The 26332-nt window shown below is 44.1% G+C and overlaps 1 long non-coding RNA gene across 2 annotated transcripts in view; it reads left to right on the top strand.

Moving 5' to 3' along the window:
• The window catches only part of LOC125936206 (uncharacterized), a 197238-nt gene extending 171664 nt beyond the window's left edge, over positions 1 to 25574 (top strand). For both annotated transcript variants that reach the window (XR_007461961.1, XR_007461960.1), the window contains one exon: positions 25395 to 25574. This is a non-coding gene — a long non-coding RNA (uncharacterized LOC125936206). The remainder of the gene's footprint in view (positions 1 to 25394) is intronic.
• Positions 25575 to 26332: the final 758 nt, after the last annotated feature.

Raw genomic sequence — 26332 nt, 5'->3', positions numbered from 1 at the left:
TTCCATCTTGGTAAATGGCAAGTCCATCCTTCGAGTTGCTCAAGCTCAAAATGTGAATCATTCACGGCCCCCCACTTGCAGCTCCCCACACATCCCATAGGGAATCCATCAGAAAATTATCTCAGCTCTACCTTCAAAATGCAACCAAGGGCACCTGGGTGGCTCAGTCAGTTAAGCATCTGACTTCTGGCTCATGTTAATCTCATGGTTTGTAAGTTCAAGCCCCACATCAGACTCTCTGCTGTCAGCACAGAGCCTGCTTTGCAACCTCTGTCCCCCTCTCTCTGTCCCTCCGCTGCTTGAACTCTCACTCTCTCTCAGAAATAAACATTAAAAAAATACATCCAGAATCTAACCATTTCTTACTACTTTTATCACTACCACCCTGGTCTATGTGGTCATGACTTCTCACCATGATGTCAATGCTGTTGACTCCTAACAGCTCTCCTGCCCCCCACAGATCAGGCAGAGTGATTCTTTCCAATTATGAATTAGATCATGTCTAACAAGACTTAATTTGTATCACATACCATACAGAGCAATTTCTCTACATCACTCATTCTCAAAACGTACTCTCCAAAAATGTCCAGTCTGTATTTTCCAGTAAGACAACAAAGCCTAGAGAGACAAAGTATTTCATCCATGATCACACAGCTGCTCCACGAATGAGCTGGACCTGGTGTCCTAAGACCATGCTTTTTCCTTGAATCCAATTGCTGAAGAATTCCATTCTCCCCCACCTCTAGGAAATCCCTTTCTCAAAGCGGCCTGATCAAGTTGAGTTCATAAAAAATATTTTAACAAAAGCAAGTAGGTAAGGATGGGAGAAATGCAGGAATAACACTTCTGTGGAAGACGTCAGTCTTCTTGATAGCAGTTTACTTGCTCAATTTATTCCATCCAATGATGGAATTCCATCAGTGAATCAATCCAATTTATGGGTCGATATGTCATACAGAAGTTTTGGGGATGCCTGGGTGGCCTAGTCAGTTAACATCCTACTCTTGATTTCAGCTCAGGTCATGATCTCACAGTCATGAGATTGAGCCCCATGTCAGGCTCCACTCAGTGTGGAACCTGCTTAAGATTCTTGGGGCGCCTGGGTGGCTCAGTCAGTTAAGCGTCCGACTTCAACTCAGGTCATGATCTCGCAGTCCATGAGTTTGAGCCCCGCATCAGGCTCTGGGCTGATGGCTCAGAGCCTGGAACCTGCTTCAGATTCTGTGTCTCCCTCTCTCTCTGCCCCTGCCCCGTTCATGCTCTGTCTCTCTCTGTCTCAAAAATAAATTTTAAAAAACATTAAAAAAATTAAAAAAAAAAGATTCTCTCCTTCCCTCTCCTTTTACTTCTCCCTTGCTCATGCTCTCTTGCTCTCTCTCTCTTTCTCTCTCTCTCAAAAAATAAAAATAAAAGAGGTTTTTCAACCAAGTGTCTGGGGCCACATGAGGATAATAACAACCAGGGCCATATTTTCTCTCCTTCCCTTTCTTGGGATTCTGGGCCCTTTACTATCATTTATTTATTTTGTACCTCATTCTGGGTACAGTGTTGCACAGCCTCAGTACCTCTTTTATTTCAACAATGACAAAAATTGCACAAATATCTGAAAACATCCTCCAAACATGGAGAAATGTCTATGCTTCAGAGCTCACAAATGCCCCATCCAATCCATTTGTTTTTGTAAACTTGAACTTTCACATTTAAAATAAACCATGTACTAGACAAAAGAATTCACTTTGGATCTCAGCCTTCCTTTGTATTCTTCCTTCCTTTTTCTAGATTAAAAGCCAAAGACATCTTCTTAAAGCATATAGGCCTGTTTTGGATTCTCCAAAAGCTACTTTTTAGGGATGTTAGGGACTTCCCTCATCTTTCTTGGGTAGGAATGTTGCCTGATTTTATTTTCTAAATGTTGAAACATTCTGAGAATGGAAAACTGCAAGGCAGACCCATGGTTGTGGGTGTATAGACCCTGGGGGTGGGTGATGGGTTCCCCAAGAATAGCAAGGGCTTAAGTGGAATGGGTAACCTCTAAAACGTGCATCACCTTTGGCAGCCAAGCTGTCATCCCATGGCCCACAAGGAACCTGCTTGTGCTTTGAGTGTGGATGTAGGACGTTGGGGATTATGGTGAAATACAAATGTGATGTGAACCATATTGGCCCTGAGAAAAGACAGTATCTGATATTAAACAAGACACAGCTTGCACAACAAGAGGTGAAGAAGTGGAAGGCGCCAAAGCACAAGACCAGACTTAATACCAGATTGTGACCAACCTTTAAAATCCAAAAAAACTCAGAGAAAAACAGGATAGGATCTCAGTGGATACAGTCAAAGGGACCTACCATGAAGGGAGAGAAGGGGGATCTGTAGGGTCAGTGGAGGAGAGCAGGAAGAAAAATGTTTTATTCTTCCATAAGTCTGAAGACCCACCAGAGCCTTAAGGAAGTTGGCACATGTGGCAGAGCAGGGACCCAAAGCCACGGCTTAATATCCACAGCTTAATATTCATTTGTATGTTCATTCATTCAATAAACATGTATCTTTGCTACTTCCCCCTAACTAATCTCCTTGTCTCTACTCCTCTGTCTCTAATCCCCCCATAGCAGCCAGAAAGATACTTCTAAAGTACTGCTCTGTTGTTTACATCAGAAGAAGACCAGATGCCAGTGACTGAAAGCATTCTACTCCCTGCATCAAGAGACCTCCCTGAGCCCTCCCAAGCCTTCCCTCCTCCTTCCTGCTTACTTGATCCACTGCTGACCTTGGGCCCTCACATACCTTCTCTACTTGTGTTAATATAAAATCCCATCACAAAAGCCTGAGCAATGCCACCTTTCATTTTGTATTGGAATAATTCTTTTAGCTCTTGGGGTTCAATCTTATTCTTTGTGTTTTTAGAGAAGAAAAAGGAGAGTGGGGTAGAATCAATGATACTCACTGGGGCCCCCAACTACCATTTCTTTTTTCCCCCAGACCTTCTCAATGATGCCTCCATATAACATCTACATGTAACAGAGGGACTGCTATTATAAACTTCAAAAATAAATTACAATCTTTGCTATGGCTAGAGGTGGGAGTTGCAAATCTCATTGGGGTAGATTGCACTTACTATGAGAAAAAAAATCAACTGAGTGACTTCCCCTAACAAATATAAGGCAAATAGGCACTTATACACGAAAGAGATAAAACAGAAATTCCTGTAGCCTGACAAAAACCACCTCTCCCAAATGTCTGTGATATGCAAAATTGTCTAGTGGGGTAAATCTCCACAGGAGACCAAGGCCTTGAACCCCTGACCCATTCCTTTTGCAGAAACATAATTGTTAGAACCTCACTGATGTATCGGGAGGGTCCTGATTGGGATCTACAAGCAGGAAGGGACAGCAAATGCCCCAGTGGGGAATATACCATAAGAGTCCAGTCTTGTGATCCAGCTGTTAATAACAGCTTAAGTACTAATGAAAGAGTACATTTATGGTAGAGCATGAAGTGAGGCTGTAAGTCCCTCTCTACTAAGCTACTTTGGCATGGTGGTATGCTTTGGGTGTAATGCCTAAGTTGAATGTATGAACTAAAACAGCTATAACTGTAACCTAAATATGAGTCTCTCCTGTGACCCAAGTATGTATATCTGTCAGGTAGAGAAGGTTATACTACAGTAACAAACAGCTCCAAAATCTCAGCGGCTTACAACGGTAAAGTTTTATGTCTTAGTCATGTTACATGCTGGCTATGGTTTGGCCATAGCTCTGCTCCATGAACTCTTCACTCTAGGCCTCAAACTGAAAGAGCAATTCCTACATGGAACAGTGCCATTTTTGTGATAGAGGAAAAGATAGATTATGATAGAGTTTAAAGCTTCTGATTGGAAGTAGTACATGTTACTTCCACCTCATTGGCCAAACAAGTCATAGAGCCTCACTGGACAGCAGTGGAGTAAAAAATACAGTCCATACATGAAAAAGGCCCAGTAGGGACAATCTATTACAGAGAGTTCTAGACCAATGAGGGCATCACCATAGCAATGATCCACAACTACATGGGACCTGTTTTCAACTATGACACCATAAGATGGCAACAGAAACAGTGATAACATCATCATTGGACCAGTAAGATTCTAGAGTTCTCTCTGCCTAGCATTTGGCTGTTAAGACCATCCCTTTGGACTGAATGACCCACTGGGGTTATTAGAAAATTCAAGGGAGAAGATACCTCAAGTGGAAAATACTGGACTTCCTGCTAACAGACAAGCATGTAGATGCTTGGAAAATATAAGGGAGATAATTGTAGTTGTATTCCAAGTTGGGGAGAAAGTTCATACCAATTATAAACTAAATCAAGAAAGTAGCCTATGATTATAACAGTATGCAGTCAATCAATGGCAACTATGTCAGACAGGCACTGGTAAGCCCTCATATGAATTCCTTTAATCCACACAAGAATTTTTAAGTAGTTAGTATTATTACCCCTCTTACTACAGAAACTAAGAGTTCAACAGATGAAGTATCCTTGGGGCGCCTGGGTGGTTCAGTTGGTTAAGCGTTCAATTTCAGCTCAGGTCATGATGTTGCCATTCACAAGTTCAAGCCCTGTGTCAGGCTCTGTACTGAGAGCTCAGAGCCTGGATCCTGCTTGAGATTTTGTGTCTCCCTCTCTCTCTGTGCCTCCCCCGTTTGCACTCTGTCTGTCTCTCTCAAAAATAAACAAACATTAAAAAAAATCTGAAGTATCTCCTCTAAGGATACACGGCTAGCAGGTGGCAGAGTTCTGACTCAAACCCAAACCTGTGTAACTCCAGAATTCTCTCTTGCCTCCCTCTGGGGCCTTAGATCTGATACCCACCTCTTCAATCTCTTTTTTTCTTCTAATTTAACTCCATTTCCTGTTTTGTATGTTTGCCTGTTTTTCTCTTAAGACACTCCTTCTGTTACTGCAGTGCTAGGAGCCTTCCCAGTGAAGGACCCCCATTCCCCATCTCCATATCCCAAAAGTTGAAACATAAATCTGCACAGGCCCAGATCTAAAGGTCAAGGTTTCTCTGGAGTGTCTTGGATTCTGTGTCCCTCCCTCATCTGCCAAGAGAGACCACCTCCCTACCTCAAGTCCATCTCCCACGGGAGCTTCCAGCTCTGCTAGAAATGGAGTGGGCGACCCTGAAGCAACTGCTCAAAACAAGGCTACCTCATCCTAACTCACAAGGAGAGGTCTCCAGTTTTAGAAGCAGCAAACCTGGTCAGTGAGGAACACAACTCAGGAGTTTTTTAAACCCTGAAAATACTCCAAGTGCCATGCCCAGACTACTCAAGGCCTTAAGCAGCTCCACACGTGGCATTGGAACCAGCAATTACCATTTCATCTGAACAAATGGCATCCTGAAGTTCAGCCTTAGAAGAGTGACCATATTCTCTGAACTAAAAACTGGGAAGACACTTGGCCAAGAGAGAGGTTCTTTTCTGATTTGTGAATGCACTTAAAGGAAAAGTCTCCCAAGGGTCTGTAATTTATACTACATTTGGTTTTCATTCAATAAAATCTCTTCTATAAATATAGAATTACATGAAATTGAAATTGTGCTTCCCTCCAACTACCTCGCCAAAGTAGGCTTAGATCTGGGTACCTGCTTCTAAAGGAGTGAATCTCAGCATGTGATCACCTATTGTGCATACTTTAAATATAGGTTCCTGGATTCTGCTCCAGGTTGGAGGCAGTAGAATGCAGAATTCTGTCATTTCTAACAAGCTTTCTAAGAAATTCCCACTGAAATTTGAGAACCACTGTCCTAACCACTGTCCTTTCCTAGTAAAAGGAAAAAAACCCAATAAAATAAAAAAAAAAAAACCAAACCCCCCAACATGGAAATACAAAAACCAAGCAATTCTAACAAGCTCATGTGAAATGGAAGTTTTAGAATCCCCCAAATGCCTATAACTTCTCTTAAAAAACAGTCCATGCAATTACTTGCAAAAGATTGCTAGTATGTTCTAAACAGGGAAACAAAGATGAGAATAATTCCCCGAAACATAAGAACAATCTATTCCAAGATCTTAGGAAATGGGTTGTCCTTGTGCAGAAGCGTGGAAAGAGCTTTGAGGCAGAGACGTTCAGTTTTACCGGGTGCCCTCTCTAGCCAGCAGCAATAGGAGCAGACTGAAGCTGGGGGAGGAGCCAGTAACTAGCCAGGATTCTGGGCCTGGAAGCAGAGCCACAGGAGTGCTCTGTGTGGGAGGCACCCCACTTTTGTTCCGCTATTCATCCTCCTCCACACAGCTTCATACATCAGTGGAGGCTCACCACACTGCATCATCAGGGGACAGTTCTACTTAATTTAAGCCAGTCACAGACCCCATTCCCGTTTTTACCTTTGGGTTTAGGCATGTGACCAAACCCAGCCAATGAGATGGGAAGGCAACTTCTGCTGAGGGGCTTCTGGAAAGGTGTCCTCCCTACACAGGAAGAGATGTGGGAGGAGTCCACCCCTACTTGTTCTTCACATTACAGGGTCCGGCTGCGATGTCTGAGACTGTAGCAGCCATCTTGCTACCAGGCCAAGCTTGGAGCAGAACCAAGAGGTAGAGCTGGGGTCCTGGAACTTAGAGCCAGCCTGTCTCTGGGCTTCCAGTTTTGTGAGATAATAATTGTCTTTATCATTTAGGACACTTTCAATTCAGTTCCTATTAAATTGCACTGACAGCATCCTAATTGCTAGAGGGAACTTTTTAAAACCCCAACTCTGAGTGTGATACGTGTGAAATCAGACAGAAAATTTTTTATGGTTGTTAAGAGGTGGCACTACAATTCCTTCAAGGGTGAGAACTGCAAGGGAAAAAACATGTAGAAAATTGTCGGGGTAGGATGAGGAGTGTCAAAGATTTGAGTGTTGGCGGGAAAAGGAGTCAGATGGGGACAGCTCTGCACCGTGAGGGAGAATGGAGACTTTCAGAAACTCTGGAGGAAGATGTGACAGAAATAAAAGAAGCCAACAAGAAGGCTTCAGAATGTGTGATATGACCCTTCTCCCTCTGCTATGTTCACAGATATTCACTTGAGTGGATCTCTTGTGGACACCAGTGAAGGGCTGAATTGTATATGGAGGTTGACATGGGGCCTTTGAATCATGATGGCTTACACAGTTGCAAGAGCCCAGAAGCAGAAGCACCAAGAAAATTCACAGCAGACTTGCTTTGGACTTCCCTGGACTGTGGAAATGGGGATTGGGACCAATCTCTTCCAGAGTTCAAAGATGAAGGAGGCTCCAGCTGACAACTGGGTTACAAGGACTCAGGAAATCCTGTTTGAGGAGAAGGCCAAAGGCTCAATCAAGACTTCTCTATATTGCAGCTTGACAGTAGAGGTGCAAAAATCCTAGACAGCATAGAAAGGGAAACAAGAGTAAAACCTGATCCAATGTCCAGCATCAAAGGAGTGGAGTATCTCTGCAAGGTGGAGTTGCTGAAGCTACTAAAAAGTATGGGGTCATTCCTGCAGAACCAGCAATGATTTGACTAGTAAGTGTGGGAGTGTGGGCCCAGCTGCCACTGGCTCTGGGAGAAAACGTTGTTGTCCTCTTGCTGTGCCCTGGCCTGGGCCATTTGCCTAGACGTTGCATCTGGGATGTAATAAGGGGTCTGCTGAGGCTGTCTAAACCTGCCCCCCACTCCCTATTCTTGCTATCTCATGGGAAGAACAGTGGAATAATTAGAAGAGACCCAAGAAGCATCTCTGGGGATGTCCGAAGACCACCAAGGGCTCAGGACGAGTACTTTCATATCTTCCTTACAACTGAAGGCCAGGTCTTGGAAAACACAAGAGACTTCAGGGAAGAAGCTCTGGCTACAGGGATCAGGCCAGGGTGGAATTTGCAATTCTTAGACTCTAGTACCTAAATAAGACCAAACATGGAAGACAAGCCTACCCAGATACTTGCTTATCTGACTGAATTATCTGAATATAGAACAGAATGGAGAAAGTGCCCAGTCAAAATGCACAAGGCAGAATCCATAACAGAACTGTTGGCTCCAGGGCACTTACCTAGAATTCCAGCTGTTGCAGACTTGGGCTTCCCTGTCTTCATGCTCACCACCGACTTACTTTAGAGCCATGCTGTTGAAGGACATGAAACAATTGCTGCTTACTTACTCCTTGGTCAATACATATGCCGGTCAGAATCCTCTGTATGTCACTTCCTCCAGCACCTGCCCAGGCTGGGGGTAGGAGGGACAGTCTTGGTCCCCAGCCTCTCCTGATCATCCTGCTCTAAGTAGCCATTCATACACTCTGACTCCTAACCTATGAAACCCACCCAGCCATCTCTCTCCTGGACCACTGTAGCAGCCTCCAGTTTGTCCCCCATTCCCTGCCCCCAACCTCTGCCACACAAATCCATAGCTACAGAAAGCTACTTGATCATGATCAATTTTCTTAAGACACAATTTGGATCAAGTTGTTGACTTGGTCTGAACATCTTCAATGCCATCCTCAGCACTTATAGAATAAAAGCTAAGTCCCTCAGTGGGATATCCAGAATCCTACAGTCTGGGCACTTTCTAGTTTCATTTCCTGTTCTATTCCCATATAAACCCACCACCCATTGTTAAGCCACACCTAAATACTTATTCTCTCATGATGCTCTGCATGTCCTGAATTTCCTATCTTTTCTCAGTCTGTTCTTTCTACTCTGAAGCCCTCCTTCCTCTCTGCACCCGTCAAAATTCTAGCATTCTTCAAAGCTCAAGAGAAATACCATTTCCTCCATGAAGTCTTTCTAGCTGGAAGTAAATTCTAATTTCTTTCTGCATCTTAGCACTTGTTATAATATAAATAGCCATCCCTGTCTCTCTCTGCCTATGTTCCAGTGAATTTTTCCTTGTCTTTTTAATCTTATTTGAATGTAAACTCCTTGAGGGCAGTACTAGGTATTAAATTGCTAGCATGGTGTGTATATTTAATAAATATTTTCTGAATCTGAGCTGAACTAGAAGATGAAATTAGAAATGGAATTCTGAGGGTGCCTGGGTAGCTCAGTGGGTTAAGGGACCAACTCTTGGTTTCAGCTCAGATCATGATCTCATGGTTCATGAGTTTAAGCCCTGCATTGTGCTCTGCACTAATAGCGTGGAGCCTGCTTGGGATCCTCTCTCTCCTTCTCTCTGTGCCCCTCCCCTATTTGAATTTTCTCTCTCTCTCTCTCTCAAAATTAAAAAATTAAAAGAAAAATAAATGGAATTCTGGGGTAGTTAATAGAAGAGAGAAAGAATAAGGAGACTGTCTTTGTGTTCCCTGCAAAGCCAGTCTTCCCTCAAAGATAATGCCAAAAAGGAAGTTACAATGTCCCCAGGCTTGGTCACACCCCAAGGGCTCACTACTATCTCTAGCCATAATATTCAGAGGCATAGCCTTGACCTGATGAGAAGCAGACATAACAACTGTCCAAACTACAGGTCACTGGGTGTTGAGAGACTGAGGTGTTAATGTGAGAAACGGGCATCAACTCAACTCCCCATTCTCATGCCTCATGCTCAGGGCAGAGCCTTCCTGAGATGGCTCTCCTTGGAGGGGGATAGGAAGAATCAGCCACGACACTGGGATCCAGTGACCAGCACCAAAATGGATTTGGGTATGCGGAAGTTGTAGAGGTCATGATCTTCCATCCCACTCTGAACATACCCAACATCCCTTTGGCTTTCAGCTTCCCTACTGCTATTAGTGCAGCATAAAGAAGGCCCAGTTGTCAGCTGCTGGGTACTTCTTGTACTCCTGCCTCCACAGGAACCCAGCTTTTCTAGAGAACAGGGAGGGTGGTGGGCTGCCCTCCCCTCCATTTCGTAGGGAATGAATTCTCAGCAATGTTGGAATTTGCTGTGAGGCATGAAGCTTCTTCATATTGACTTGGGTTGGAAGTAAGATGAGAGGAAGTGAAAAGAGTCGGGATTTGTCCCCAGTTCCTGGCAATAGGGATCCAACATGGACACCAGGCTCAAGTATACCCTGTCTGACACTTGGGAGTTTACCATCACCACCACCATCACTACCCCCATGACCACTGCTAACACTGGTTAGGGAAAAGGAAAAACAAAAATCTTTCAACAGTCAGTTCCTACGCATGAACTTGGAGGCTTGTGCGGTAACCCTCAGACCTACCATTATCAGTGACTGATACAACGGTATCTCAAGGAAAATGCCATTCACTGCATAAGGTTGAATAGTTACCATTTAATTCCACTAAAATCCCGTCAATAATCAAAGCTTTATAAGAGCTTCCCACAAATAATTATAGCTTACTATTATGGGTTGAATTGCACCATCCCAAAAGGTTGAAGTCCTAACCCCCAAGTACTGCAGAATGTGACCATATTTGGAAATAGGGTTGTTACAGATGCAATTAGTTAAGATGAGGTCATTAGGGTGGGCCCTCATCCAATGACTGGTATCCTTATAAAATAAGGAAATTTGGATACAGAGACACACACAGGGAGAGCAACATGTAGAGACACAGGGAGAAGACGGCCATCCACAAGCCAAAGAGAGAGATCTGGACATATCCTTCCCTCCCAGACCACAGAAAGAACTAATCCCACAGATACCTTGATTTTGGACTTCTAGCCTCCAGAACTGTAAGACAAAATATTTCTGTTGGTTAAGCTGCTCACTCTGTGACACTTCATTATGGTAACCCTAATAAATGAATACATTTATCATCTAAAAATTCTCACTATAAATCATGGTCACTAACTTCAGTTATTCCTTAAAACAACCCAAAGTTACTTTCATTTGTCTTCATTTTTCAAATGAGGACTCTCAGGCTATAAAAGGTTAAAAAACTTGCTCAGATTATTAAGTTGCAGAGCCAAAATTTGACCTCTGCTGCCTGACTGAAACCCCTGTTCCTTTCGACACCATCCATCACTGCCTCAGACAGAGGGGATGTCCTTATGAATAATGCTACCGTATGTGCCAGGCTTGTGTGAACTTATGTCTGGTAATTTTACTGTGTGGACACGCTCAACTTACTATTGCCAACACAGTGGGCTTCCTGACATGTTACTCAGGATAGACAACACCTGGCAGCTCCCAGGTGACCACTGAGGAGCAAGGGTGGCCAACAGGCCAGTAAGGGCTGACAGTTGAAGCCTAGTTGGCAGGAGGAGACCAGAGGGTGAGGGCAATATTCATAGACCTGACAGGCTCTGTCACAGTTCTACAGAGTGAGTGGCACAGGACACTAAGAGAAGCCCATGAGGATCCAGGGTAGGCAGGAAACAGATGGGCAGTTATGTGAAACTGAGCCTGGAGAGGAATAAGGACAAGACAGGGATAGAAATGCAGGATCTAAAACCCATAAAGACCAAGAAGGCTGCAATTCAAGGTCAAAGGGACCCCAGGGCTGGCCAGAAGGTGGGCTGGGGAGAGGCCACAGGAGCCCCTCAGGGAAGATTCTTCCCAAGATCAGAAGTAACTGGTCTCTGAGGCTGATTCTCGTGGGTCTGACTTTGGTGGGAACAAGGTAGAGAAGAGAAGAGGCTTCTTGCCCAACCACCAGGAAAATAACTACCTTCGTGCAAATTAAACGAATGGGAAGCATCTCGTGCAAGGCAGCTCACCCAGTTGTAAACTTAGAGCCATCCTGGATTTCATTTGGGGCTTCTTCTGCCCCTATTGTGTCTCATTCTTCAAGGGTCATGAAAGGCCTTTAACAGCTCTGGACAGAACATACCCTCCTCATTTCTCTTCTGATTCCAGGCCCTGACTTCCTACCAGATAGTGTACCAACCAGCCCAGCCACTTCCTGAGTACTTCCTAGCCACTATCAACCAGCCACAATTGCCTCCCCAAGTGTCTGGGGTCTCAGATACGAGCTTATGGGCTCACCAGATGGGACCAAGGCTGGCCTTCAGGAAGGTGGTGGCAGGGCACTTGCTGCTCCTCTGCTCACCCATCTTTATACCATTCTAGGATTTTAAGTGTGTATACCTACCTTTGATGGGACATGGATAAGCATTTTAAATGTCATTGGTTATATATTCTAATCAAATACATACTTTGCAAGAACAAAACTTCAGAATCTCATTTTAGGTTGAGCCTATGGAAGGCAGGGAACATATGTTCTATTTAGTCCACTTCTGATTGATTAGTGGCTGCCTGGATTCTGTGTTGAGGATTCTGAAGAAGCAGCTGGCACCAGCAAGAAAGAGTTCCATGATCAATCACTGGACAAAGATATGGATGCCACACATTTGCTAGTTCTGGCCTGTGGGTTCCCTAGTGTTTGTGGCTACCCTCTGTACGCATGCCCTCATCCCCACGCTTGTCAGCACCATGGAGCTGGGAGCCGAGGTAGATACCTGAGCCAGTTCAGCCTCCTTAGCATCAGAATGCAGCACAGGGACTGGCACATAGCAGGCATACTTACGTGTTGATCTGTCAGGCTTTGTGAAGAGCTTCTCAACTGGCAGATTCTAGAAATGTGCATCCTAAGCTGGGGTTCCTTTCAACCTCCTCCACACACAGGCAAACACTATAAGTAACAACATAGTTCTTATAGCCCTTTGTGATAACAATTTAACAATGTCACAAGAGCCACAAAGAAATTCCTACCCTTTGACTCAGTAATAGCATCCTTGTGAAGTTGTGCTACAGAAACACTTAAAGAGATGGAGAACATCTCCATTCATGAACTTCATAAATGGGCTAAAGATGGGAGGGCTGCATAGAGGGGGGTCACTCTGCAGGCCCTCATATTCCACCCGGTTGGCATCTCCTTACTTACCCACCCTCCCTCTCCCCTTCCCACCTCTCCACCTGAGGTGCCCTCAGGCTCCACATGCTTCCCTTACTATGATAAGGAGAAGTTCAGCTCTCCACAACTCCCTCCCAACCCCACCCCCCAACCTGCCAGGTGCTCCCCCAACACCCTCACTCCTTGCTCCATGGGAGGCAGTACAAAATGGTCATTCATAGCCTACTTTCATTATTCCCCTCTCATATACCACAGAATATTAGACAGCTAGAAAAACAGTGAGTTTGATCTGTACATCCTGATATGATCCAAGATGTTGGTGATTTATCAGCAAATGCAAAAAACAAACCAGTTGCAGGGCAATATATATAAAGTATGACATCCACATGAGGTTTAGCAGGCTACATGTCTAGCTGGTAGCAGTAACCTGTGGGGAGGAAACGGGATGTGGCGGAGGGTTGGGGGGGTGGAAAAAGAGAGAGCATTCTCTTTGTTACTCCACATAACTGGAGTTGTTTGAACTTTACAACGAAATGTATTAATTATGTAAGTAAAAAGAAAAAAAGATGTAGGATTCCAGTATGGGAAAACCACGCCAAGCATTGCCAAGGGCCTACCTTCTTGGAGAAGCCAATTTTTACCCTCAGCGGGTTTGCTTGAGACCAGCTGCTCACTTATCTCCAACTGCTTCAAGAAGCTGAGACGTGGACACCCCTGCTGGAAGCATTGCCTGTAGAGCTGGCTTAATGCTCTTCTATTACTGCTGGTTAACAGTCCTTCTCTCTCCATTGTGCAGAGCAGACACTCCAGACCACTCACCTGCATGCAGGGCACCAAGGTAGTCTGGAGGGCCTGGAAGACCCCTCCTTGGATGGTTCTCCTTCCTTTGGCAAGAACTGTGCTAGAAACCTGGGGTTCACCAGAACCACACGTTCCTCTTTGATGAGGAGTGGTGAGGGGGCCCTGAGTTGCTGGTGCCTTTCCTTACCTTTCTCGGCAGGATCGGTCAGTCTTAGCCAAAGCCAACCAACCAGTAGCCCTGAGTGAAAACAGGGACCTCCCAGCCTCACTTGTATCCTGTCTCCGTCAGCGCCTTCTTCTGTCCACCATGCCTCAACTCACAGGAAACAAAGAGGATGAATCAACAAACTGTGGTTGTTAACCACTTCAATGGACCAGGGAGGCATGACCTTGAATGTCTTCCCAGGTCAGACAGGAGTTTCCCTCATGAGAGAAGAAAATACCTGGCAAGTTAGTGCTGGTTGATCAGAGGCAGGAGGCCTCTGATCCCTGCCATGTGTACCTCTCCTTAGGGCTGCTTGAATGTCCTTATGTCATGGCAGCCAGCTTTCCTAGGGGCCAGGGATCCTAACACGATCAAGCTGCATCTTTTATGACCTGGTGTTAGAAGTCACACATTGCTTCTGCCACATTCTATTCATTAGGAGCAAGTCAGTTAAGTCCAGACTCAAAAGGAAGGGAATTGGGCTCCACTTTTTGAAGAGAAAGCTATCAAACAAGTTATGGGTACATTTTAAAACCACCACAGCTATTACCTATCAAGCCTTGTGTAGGTGTGAAAGACATAGAAATGAGACATACAAAATCCCTGCCCTCAAGAAGCTTTTCAGCTTATCAAAGGAGACTGACCTGTTATGTAAGCTGTGGGAACACAGAGGAGGAATCTTTCTACTGGGGGAAGGGAGCCAGTGGGAGAGGAGCCTCTGAGAGGAATAGCATTTGATGTGGGCCTTGGATTGTGAGTAAGAATGTGTTAGATAATGTGAACCCCCCATTCCAGACTCCTTCCTGTATTTCAGAAGCTGAAAAGATAAAACTACATTTCCCAGCAAGATACACAAAAGCAAGATTTGAAGGACAGAAGTCAGGCATGGACCAAGCTCCCATTGCTTCTGTCATTTCTGCTGACACATTTACCATGGACATGTTTGCCTTTTCTGAGACACCCATGGCCATGGCCCCAGCATTCAGACACTGGCTCATGGATGCCCAGAGAAAAAGTGGGACATCCTTGTGCCAGTGAGATTGTGGCTGGTGTGGCGAGATTCTGGGGTAGTGGCTATGTCAGTTGGTGGGTGGCTTCCTGAGGGTAGAAAATGCTCAGGCCTCCCAGAGCCTCTTCTGGAGCTGGGATACAAGGACTCAGAGCACACGGAGAGCTTCCTCAGACTTACCTTCCAGCGCCTCCTCCTCCTGGCCGCCTCAATTTCAACTCTTTTCTGTCCTTAGACAAGTGAGGAGCCACCCCTTTGCAAGTGCTCGGAAGTGATCTTACTTCGGAAAGGGCCAGGATCTTGAAGCCTTCACTGAAGCCGAGAGGGAAGCTATTTCATTTTAATAGCCAATTACTCCAGTTTCAAATCCATAAAATGCCAACAACAACAAAAATTAATATGGCCCTCTCCAGATTTTTACTGTTTCCCTTACTGAAAGCATCCACATACCCACAGGCAAAGCTGTCAGCCATATGGAGGTGTCACTGGATTCATTTTTAAGAGATAAATATGGGAATTTGAGAACATTTATAAACTCAGCAGTACTGGGAAGCCAGCTTTGTTTCACCAATGTTTGCCTGTAGTTTCGGGGCTGAGATGTGCAGGTTGTGCAGAATCATCTGCCTTCAGCCCAGAGACACTGACTTGGGCAGGGCTTTAACTGCTTATCTTCAGTCTTTAATGCATCAACATCACATGGCAGCCTCTATGGTCTCTCGCTAGCCCAGCACCACCCCCTACATACACATCAACCCAGACACTCTTTGGAAACTGACATCTCCACACTCACTAGGTAAATATTTATAGCTTAAGGAACAACAGGCTGAAAAGCACACAACAACCATGGATCCCACCCTCAGTAAGACTTGCCTGGTCAGTCTGGCTTGTAAACCTCTCTGAGTGAAGGGCAAGGCGTCCTGGGGAAGTGGCTATAAACACATATTGCTTGGCTGAGCCCCTAATGGACACCATCTTGAAACCAGAAACCTATTCTAGATTTCCTGCGTAGCCCACGAGCTTTGGATCTCCATGGGGGCACACCCTCGATGGAAGACAAACATGAGGATGAGATGAATTTGATGTCTGAAAGATGACTTTTTTTTGAACAGCAATAAAAAAGGGGGGTCCGGAAGGAAGGAAGGAAGGAAGGAAGGGAGGGAGGGAGGGAGAAAGGAAGTGTTGATGAGGATGTGGAGAAATTAGAACTTTTGTACAATGGTGCAGCTACTGTGGAAAACAATATGATGGTTTCTCCAAAAATTAAAAAAATAATTCCCATAAGATCCAACAATTGCACTTCTGGGTATATACCCAAAAGAACTGAGAGCAAGGTTTCAAAGAGATATTTGTACACCCATGTTCATAGCAACATTACTCACAATAGCCAAAAAATGGAAGCAATCCAAATGTCTATTGATAGATGAATGGGTAAACAAAATGTAGCATATATGTACAATGAAATATCATTCAGCCTCAAAAAGGAAGGAAATTCAGACACATGCCACAACATGGATGAACCCTGAGGACATCATGCTAAGTGAAATAAACCAGTCAACAAAAGACAAATACTGTTTGGTTCCACTTACTTAGAGTAGTCAAATTCATAGAGACAGAAAGTAGAATGGTGGTTGCCAGGAGCTGGGGTAGGAAAGAGTGGCGATTGTAATGAGTGTAGAGTTTTAGTTTTGCAAGATGAAAAGAATTCTAAAGGTTGGTTGCACAACAATGCAAATGTACTTAACTCTACTGTAGTGAAGATGATAGATGTTGACGTTATATGTATGTTACCACAATTAAAAATTTTACAAAAAAGACCTGAAGCCAAGACTACATGGTATATTAACTAACTTGAAAATAAATTTTTAAAAAATTTACAAAAAGAAAAGCATTGTATGTGAACTGCCTTCCATACAGTGTTTGAGCTTTGCAATTTGGACCAGAAGGGGCCTATAGAATGTCTCCCCTGAGTCTGCAGAGCACTGTGTACTTTAATGTAGTGTGATAACAGCTACCATTTAGGGGGCAGGGGTGCCTGTAACTGTGAGAAGTGCTTTACTTGTGATCTCTTATTTAACCCACATGAAAACCCTAGGAATTAGGTCTCATTATTAGAGATGAAACTCAGGCTTCACCAGAGTAAGTAACTTGCTTGAGGTCACAGAGGTAATACAGTATGGCCCTGGGGCCTGAACTCAGGACTAGTGGGCTCTGAGGCTTCATGCCCACCCATTATCCACTGCCTCCTCAGCACAAGTTGACTTTGCAACATCCACTTTGCTTCTCCTTCCTACCATGATTAGAATTCTGGTAAGGGCGTTTTCTGTCTTCTCCATTCCCACCAACCCTATCCCCAAGAAATGTTAAGAAATGTACAAGGATAACTTCATACCTCTTCCTCACCCTCTTCCCCAAAAGGCTCACCTAGGCCCATACACAGGACGCAGTCATGAGTGTGGTAGGTGGTGTGCTACCCCAGAAGGGAGACCATGAACTTTAGAGCCAAAGAGCTCTGGGTTGGAAGCCCAATCCACCCCTTTGTAAATGTTTGACACTGAGCATGTGACACTCTCTCTGAGCATCCTTCATCATCTATAAAATGGGTAAGGAATGCTCCCCTCTTGGGGAGGTTATATATATATATATATATATATATATATATATATATTCAATATATACTTTGAACTTCAAAGTGTATATATATATAACATATATATATATACATATATATATATATACACTTTGAAATTCAAATCCATTGACTTGAATCTCATCTTAGCCTCTGCAAGGGACAAGATCCATTTAGAGACTTCTTCCTCCATAGATTAGAATTGTGTCATTTTCCTTAGAAGGCAAAGTGGCTACGACTGGTTTTAAATATTATTTCCTTCTTGGGGCACCTGGTTGGTAGCTCAGTTGGTTAAGCATCCAACTCTTGGTTTCAGCTCAGGTCACGATCTCATGGTTCATGGGTTCAAGACCCAAGTTGGGCTCCATGCTGACAATGTGGAGCCTGCTTAGAATTCTCTCTCTCTCCCTCCCTCTCTCTCTCTTTCACTGCCCTTCCCACATCTCTCTCTCCTCTCTCTCTCTCTCTCTCAAAATAAACTTTAAAAAAATATATTATTTTCTTCTTCTCTATTATATGTGGAAAGCTCCAAGAACTGTGCCAGCTCCATTGTGGTCACTTTGAGGACCAAGAGGCCAATGGAGGGCTAGCAAGGAACAGTCTTCCTTATTAAAGCAGAGGCTTGACCCCTCCCAGTCTTCCTACAGAAGAGTTTTGTGAGGAGTTGATCCATTCTGAGGTGTTCTGATATCAGAAACCCAACCTACAGGTCTTAAACAACCAATGCAACTTACTGATTCAAGAAATCTTAAGTTCAGAGGTAGTGTGGGCTTCTGGCATAGGTTGTTCAGAGAATCCCAATGTTTTGGGGGCTACAACTCTGCCTGTGAGTTTCTCACGTCCACCCACCCCCTGTCAATTTTTTCTAAACCGGCCTTTTCTGGAGGGGCTGCTGGCAGCTTCCAGGACTACATGCTAATTCATTCACATCTAATGGATCGATGTGGCTATATGTCTACTCTTAAAACAACTCCAAAAATCAAGAGCATCCCAAGGCGGTAGGGATTATGTTGATGATTAGGCTAATTAGAACCTATATCTGAAATCAAGAGTTGATTTGATCCTAGACTTAAACTACATTGTTGCTACACACAATGGGATGGCTACCATTTATCAGTATGGGTATGGGTGTGTTGTGTTGTGTGTGTCAGTGTATGAGTGAGGTGTCAGTGTGTGTGAGATGCGTATTTGTGTGTATGAGGGTGTGTTCTGTGTATGTAATGTGTCTGTGTGAGCATGTGTGTGAAATGTGTGTCTACAAGTGTGTGTGTGATTGTGTGTTTGTGTCAGAAATCCATGTGCCCAGAATAAGCATCCCTTCCATTTGGGGCCTTTCACTCTGACCTCTACTGCTACCACCTTGCTGGTCCCTAGGGGGCACTGTGCTTACCTTTTGACCCCATGGTCAAAGTTTGTGCAAAATCCCTTTTTGCCTAAGCACAAATGATAGGTTAAAAACTTTAAAAATATCTTCACTACCAAAAAAGGAGAACAGAAAGGAAATCAATTCAAAGAGCATAAGAAACATACAGTTATTTCTGACAATGTACATTGCTGAGCCAATAACTACCTCTTTCTTTCCCCAAAGTGCTATCTGCCTTTGAGCCTTCCCAGTTCCTGCCTCGCTCTAACTGACCAGCACAACGTTATTCCCTGCTTTGCAGAACAGTCTCCTGGAGACCTGTCCCCTTGTAGCCAAGGCCAAAAATCCCATCTATACTCACCATTTCACTCAGGGCCCTTCCTCCTCCCCCATCACTGTTCCAGGACACCCTTTGGCCTTCCCAACAGCAAGGGGCCCACAGTATAACAGCTTCATTACACTTTATATAGTAAGAATCAGCACCATCTAAACACAAATGGGGCAGGAGGTGGAGAGACTGGGTGGCTCTGTTGGTTGAACCATCGACTCTTGATTTTGGCCCGTCATGATCCTAGGGTCATGGGACCTAGTCCTGGTCTGAGCCTCAGCATGGAGCCTACGTGAGATTCTCTCTCTCCTTCTGCCCCTCTCCCCTGCTCAGACTCTCTCTCTAAAATAAAAAAATAAAATAAAATAATAATAATAACAACAAATAAATAAATAATAAACACAAATAGAAAGGTTGCCTCACACTCTCCATCAGTGCATTTTAGATTCCTACAAAGGCCTAGACGGTCCCTTCTCCCCAAACCCTAGTCCAATTCGGGTTCTGGCTGTGTGGCCTGCTGCACAGCCCCTCCCCTCACCACCACCCCACCACACCCACCGCACAATTAAGCAGAACCACAGGCCTCTGCTGCCCTCTGGTGGAACCTTGCTTACACAGCCCTGGGGTTCTGCAACAGGAACCAGGGGTCTTTTCCCCAAGTCTTAACAGACTTCCCTTCAGACTTCAGACTCCAATCACTGGAACACAGCTAGTAATATTTTAACCCACCCATCGCTAGCCATATGCTCAATTATAAAATATAAGAATAAAAAAAGAGGTGGAAGGGATTTAAAACTCTCACCTCAAAGGCCTCAAGGGCCTCAAGGGCCACAGTGACTTATTCATTGACTCGTGAGTCAAATGTTTATTACACACCAACTATTTGCTAGACACTGTGCTGTCACTAAAGATACAAAAAGAAATAAAAAATGAAACTATCCCTTAAAGGAAATAAAAAGGTGCTGGAAGAGAATATAACAAGGGGAAGCTACTTGGATGAGGAAGAAGCAGCACACCAAGGACAGGATACATGGTCTGGGCCAGAGTGTCCCCAGCAGAGAGGCAAGAAGACCATTGAGAAGCCCAAAGAAGGTGACTGAGGTTGGAAGTAGCCAGAGCTGTAGTGCGGGTACAGGACACAGGCCAGGAAAAAGTCTGGACATCATTCTCAACGCAGTGGAAGTCATCTAAGAGTTGGGAAGTGGGTTTTGGAGTCCCCCCACTCATCCAGCCATGGATGGAGCAGCCAGCTGCTCTGCAGTCTCTCTCTGGCCCCCTCTCATCCTCCCACCTCTAAATGCTAGTGTTCGTCAAGTTGGTCCTACCTCTCTTGTCTCTTTCCACACTCTCTTCTCCCTCCATCACGTCGCCCTCTTCTACAATTCTCAACAACATTCATACACAGGTTGGTGTCTCCACCTCGACCTCTCCTTCTGGCTCCAGATCCACCTATTGAATAGCCTCCTTGCTGTCTGCTTTAGATTCCTCAGACATCTGCCACCGAACATCTTAGCCTTGCACTCTTGATATAACTCCAGCCCGATCACCTTTGCTCCCAAACCCATTTCCCCTCTACATATTCCCCATCTCAGCAAATGGCACCACTCGCTGGGACTCTATAATGTAAACAAGCCTGGATATATTTTACAGGTCCCTCACCTTCTTCCCAGTCATTGCTATTTTTCCATTTTAAAATGACAACATGCATAAGGTGGGTAAATTTGAAGGATCAGTTTTAGCTGCCTGGCCTGCTACCCAGACCCTCCCCTCACCACCCCCACACTCCCCAAGAAGCAGAACCACAGCCCTCTGCTCCCCTCTGCTGGCGCTTTTCTGTCACAGCCCTGGAGTCCAGACACGGGGACAAAGGCCCTCGTCCCCTTCCCCAAGGGCCCTTTTCAGAGTTCCCCTTTGGTCCAGAAAAGTACAAAATGAAAAGAAGGCCCCTGGGAATCAGCTATGATTCCTCCCTGTGACTTGTCTACACCCAAGCTATCAACAAACTTGTTGATTCTACTTCCTGAATGTGTCTCAGAGTTGCCCATTTGTCCCCATCTGCACTGTCTCTCTGTAGCCTGAGCACCACCATCTCTGGCCAAGAACACTGCAGTGACCCTCTAACTGACCTCCTCACTGCAGTTTTTGTTCTCTTCCCCTCTTCCCATCTCCGCATAACAGCCAGAGTGATGATGTTATACTCTGGGAAGTTGGAGCATGGCACCTTCCTCCTCCAAATCCATTTATGTCTTCCCTTTGGGTTCAGGACAAAACCAAGCTTTCCCCACAAAATCTGGCCTATCTTCCAACCCCGTCTCCCCTCTTTCTCTCCTGTGTTTACTGTGCTCACCACACTAGTCTTTTTTTAGTGCCTTTCAAAACCACCAAGCTGATTTCTGCCCATCAACCATTGGATACATAGCCTTTACCTGGAACGTTCCTGCCTCCATCTCCATGAGCTGATTATTTATTCTTCAAATGTCAGCCTGAAGGGGCACCTGGGTGGCTCAGTCAGTTAAGTGTCCAACTTCGGCTCAGGTCATTATCTCCTTGTTCGTGAGTTCGAGCCCCACGTCAGGCTCTGTACTGACAGCTCAGAACCTGGAGCCTCCTTCAGATTCTGTGTATCCCTCTCTCTCTGCCCTTCCCCCACTCATGCTCTGTCTCTCTCTCTCTCTCCTTCAAAAATAAATAAACATTAAAAAAAATTCAGCCTAAATATCACCTCTTAACAAAATCCTATCTGTCCACTCTGTCCAAAGCATGTCCACTTATAGGTCTCCCCAATAGCAAAACATCAATCAATAAAACAGTTTGATACAAGAGAAGAAATTAATGTAACCAAAGAAAAATCAAAATGAGACTGTAATGCACAAGGGAATTTAGTGTACTATAAAGGTGTAAAGGTGAGATTTCAAATCACTGGGGAAAAGAAAGATGAGTAAACAAATGATGATGTCATGATAGTCAATATTTACTGAGATAAGAACAAAGCCGGGTACCTATCCCACTCCTGCCCAAATCAATTTCAGATGGATCAAATATTTAATATCAAAATAAACATCTAAAAATGTGGATTACCTTAGAAGTGCTAATCTAAGAAAAGGGTTTTCTAAGAAGGCTATAAAATCTAGGAGCTATAAAGGGAATAGTTGATGAATTCATCTAAGTAGCAATCTAACTTTGGTATGAAAAAAGAATGGAAAAAAAAAAACCACCAAAAACTTAAATCAAAAGACTAAGTTCCAAAATAGGGAAAGTATATTTATAACATATTTGTCAAAGACCTCTTTTCCTTAGCTTAAATGGAATTGATATAAATGAATATTTTAAAAAAACAAAAACAAAAACGGGGCGCCCGGGCGGCTTAATCGGTTGAGCGTCCAACTTCGGCTCAGGTCATGATCCTGCAGTTTGTGAGTTCGAGCCCCACATCAGGCTCTGTGCTGACAGTCGGAGCCTGGAGCCTGTTTCTGATTCTGTGTCTCCCTCTCTCTCTGCTCCTCCCTCACTTGTGCTCTCTCTCTCTCTCTTAAAAAGAAATAAACATTAAAAAATTTAAAAAAAAAAGAACAGCTCAATAGAAAATTATGCAAAGGATAGAAATAGTTTGTAGAAAAAAAGGTTCAAAAGATGATAAACATGTGGAAGGGTGCTCTACTTCACGTATAAATTTAAAAACGCAAATCTAAAGAGTAAGAAAACATTTTTTCTTCACTCGTCAGGCTGGTGCAAGGCTTCTCTGCTGCTGCCAGGACTGTGGGAATCAGTACCCTCGTCCACCTGTGATGGGAGGAGGTTATAAACCGATGAGGTCTTACTGCAGGTTAATGTGATAAATTCCAAAATTTTACAGGTGCATGTCCTTTCACATAGCAAAGAATTTACATATGGTTGTATGTACAAAAATGCACCATATATAGGTACAGGAATCTTTTTGGTGGACTTTTTAGAAAAGTAAAACCCAGGGGCACCTGGGTGCCTCAATCAGTTGAGCATCTAACTCTTGATTTTGGCTCACGTCATGGTCTCACGGTTTGTAAGCTCAAGCCCTGTGTCAGGCTCTGCACTGACAGTGAGGAGCCTGCTTGGGATTCTCTCTCTCCCTCTCTCTCTCTCAAAATAAACAAACATTTTTTTAAAAAAGTAAAGCCCAAAGCGTCTATTAAAAGTAAATAAATTATATGTCATCCATATGACACAATACTTTGCTGTGATTAAAAAGAAAAAGGAGATCTGGATATGTTAATGTGCTAAGAAATTAATGTAACCAAAGAAAAATCAAAATGAGACCGTAATGCACAAGGGAATTTAGTATACTATAAAGGTGTAAAGGTGAGATTTCAAATCACTGGGGAAAAGAAAGATGAGTAAACAGATGATGATGTCATGATAGTCAATATCTACGGAGATAAGAACAAAGCCAGGTTCGCTAATGGGGGGAGATTTTTAAGACATATTAAAAGAAAAAAGCATAGTGTAGAGGAGAATGATCCCTTTTGTATAAATTATAACATTGACACATATGTGAGTAAATGCATTGTTTTTTTCTAGAAGAAACCTGAGAAACTATGCTTTTTACTTTTGAGGAGATAAAATGGGATATAAAGGGAAAGAGTGAGGGGCACATGGGTAGCTCAGTACGTTGAGCGTCTAACTCTTGATTTCAGCTCAGGTCATGATCTAATGGTTCATGGGATCGAGTCCCACGTCAGGCTCTGTGCTGACAGAGTGGAGCCTACTTAGGATTCTCTTTCTCCCTTTCTCTTTGCCCCTCCCCTGCTTGAGCTTGCTCTCTCTCACTCTCTCTCACAAATACATACATACATACATACATACATACATACATAAAGGGAAGGAGTGAGATTCTCTCTTTTCATTTTGTATCTTTCTGGAGTAAAGTTGAAGACCTTGGAAAGTTTTACTTTGGATCTATATTATTAACAGTTTTTAAAAATTTGGCACTAAATTGTTCATTATCAAATTATGGCCTCTCAGCTCTGATTGCACCTTTCAAAATATGTTCTGTGCTAAACAACAGGAGTTTTTTTTAATTTTATGTATTTATTTTGAGAGAGAGTGCAGGGGAGGAGCAGAGAGATAGGAAGGAAGAGAGAATCTCAAGCAGACTCTGCACTGTCAGTGCAGAGCTCGATATGGGGCTCGAACTCATGAACCCTGAGATCATGGCTTGCAGTGAAGTCAGATGCTTAACCGACTGAGCCACCCAGTCGCCCCTTAACAATGGGATTCTTCAAGCATTTCTCCTTTAAAGTGAGTAAGATGCAAACTTTCTCAGTTGAAGGCAATGGAGGGACATTTCTGGAGGAAGAGGCTGGCCTTCCCTTTTCCGGGGCAGAGGGGTGGATATGAGGATGCCTGCTGAAGCTTACCCCAGCCGTGGGCCCAGAGCACCATCCGTCTGTAACTCTGCAGTCTCAGCGGACAGACAACCTTTCCACAGCCCTCTCCACAAGCACTCAAGCCCCCATATGCTCCATATGTCCTAAAGGCCTCCTGCACATGCCAGGGCCACACATCACCCACACTACCCACACCACCCACACCACCTAGGTTGATAGCCTGCATCCCCTCCTGCAATCCAGAAGGTGGCCTACTGTTTATCCAGTGACTCCAGACCAGCTCCAGCTTGGCCAAATCACCCAACTTCTCTGCTATCAAATGGCTGACCCACATTGCTATGGACTGAATTGTGTCCCCCAAGATTTATAAATTAAACCCTAACCCCCATGGGATGATATCTGGAGGTGGGGCATTTGGAAGATAATTACATTTAGATGAGGTCATGAGGGTGGGGCTCTCATGATGGAATTATTGCCTTAGAAGAAGAAACTCTAGAGAACACTATCTCTCTCCCTTTCTCCCTCTTTTCCCTCTCTGTGAGGATGCAGCCAAAAGTCATTATCTGCAAACCAGGAAGGAAGCCCTCACTAGGAAACCTAATTGACTGGCACTTGGATCTTGGACTTCCAGCCTCCAGAATTGTGAGAAATAAATGTCTTTTGTTCAAGCCATCAAGTCTATGGTATTCTGTTATGGCGGCCTGAGCTAATACCCTCACCTTCTCTAATGAAGCTGAATCCCTTCCAAGTTTTCCCTTTTTTAAGTACACTCCTTCAGCTCTAAGGTCCCAGATAGTTTTCTTACAGCTTATAGTTACTCTTTTATCACAGTTAATAATTCTTTATATTAAACTGCCCCCATTAAAGCTGCTGTGTAGTTTCTATCTCCTGACTGGACTCAAACTCCTTCCCCAGTATTTTCTATCATTAACCTTTTTTCCTTTTTTGTTTTGTTTTGTTTTTAAGTTTCTTTATTTTGAGAGAGAGAATGCAAGCGAGGGAGGAGCAGAGAGAGAGGGGAAGAGAGAGAATCCCAAGCAGGCTCCATACTGTCAGCGCAGAGCCCAACTTGGGCCTTGAACTCATCAACCAGGAGATCACAACCTGAGCCAAAATCAGGAATCGGATGCTCAACCAACTGAGCCACCCAGGTGCCACACCTTTTTCTTTCATAACTCGTATTCTCATTTGTAATTACTTTATTCTTTTGTTTACTTTTTGCCAATGTGTTTCCTGAAAAACTGTAGGACCACATCTCTCTTCTGCATCTTTTCACTGAGCATAATAGGTGCTCAGTAAAGCCTTATTGACTGAGTGGAAAGCAGTAAAGTATAGTGACTAAGAATTCAGATTCTGGAGCCATACTCTGTAGGCTGAAATCCCGACTTAGCCTCTTGATAACTATGTGACCTTGGCCAGGGTACTTACCTGTGCCTCAGTTTCCCCATCTATAAAATGGGGTAATAATCATTCCTACCTCATAGGACTTTTGTGAGGATTTAATTAGTTAATATGCATAAAGCCCTAGGAATGATTCCAGACACACAGTATATGCCATGTAAACTATGTTATGTGAGGAAAGATCAGGGGGAATAAAGACAGTCTGAAGACTGGTGGAAAGATCATCATCTTCAAATATCCGAAGGACTGTGATGGATAAGACTCTGTTAGACAAAACCACAACAGAAGTGCAAAATTATAGGAAAGAAGGGTGGGCTCATTATCATGTGTTTGAAATGGTTTGAGCCATCCCGGAGAGACCCATTATTCCCATGCTGTCTGGGTTTCAAAACTGAAAGTCCCACCCAGGGAAACGGCTATGTCCCAGGCAAACCAGACAGTTGGTCTCTATCCCCCAACAAGGCCTGCTTCCCGAAGTAGTGAGTGCGTCTCTGTGACGGTTT

This window comes from Panthera uncia, chromosome D1, assembly GCF_023721935.1.
Source record: "Panthera uncia isolate 11264 chromosome D1, Puncia_PCG_1.0, whole genome shotgun sequence".
Taxonomy (NCBI): domain Eukaryota; kingdom Metazoa; phylum Chordata; class Mammalia; order Carnivora; family Felidae; genus Panthera; species Panthera uncia.
This window is presented reverse-complemented; position numbering and strand designations above follow the sequence as displayed.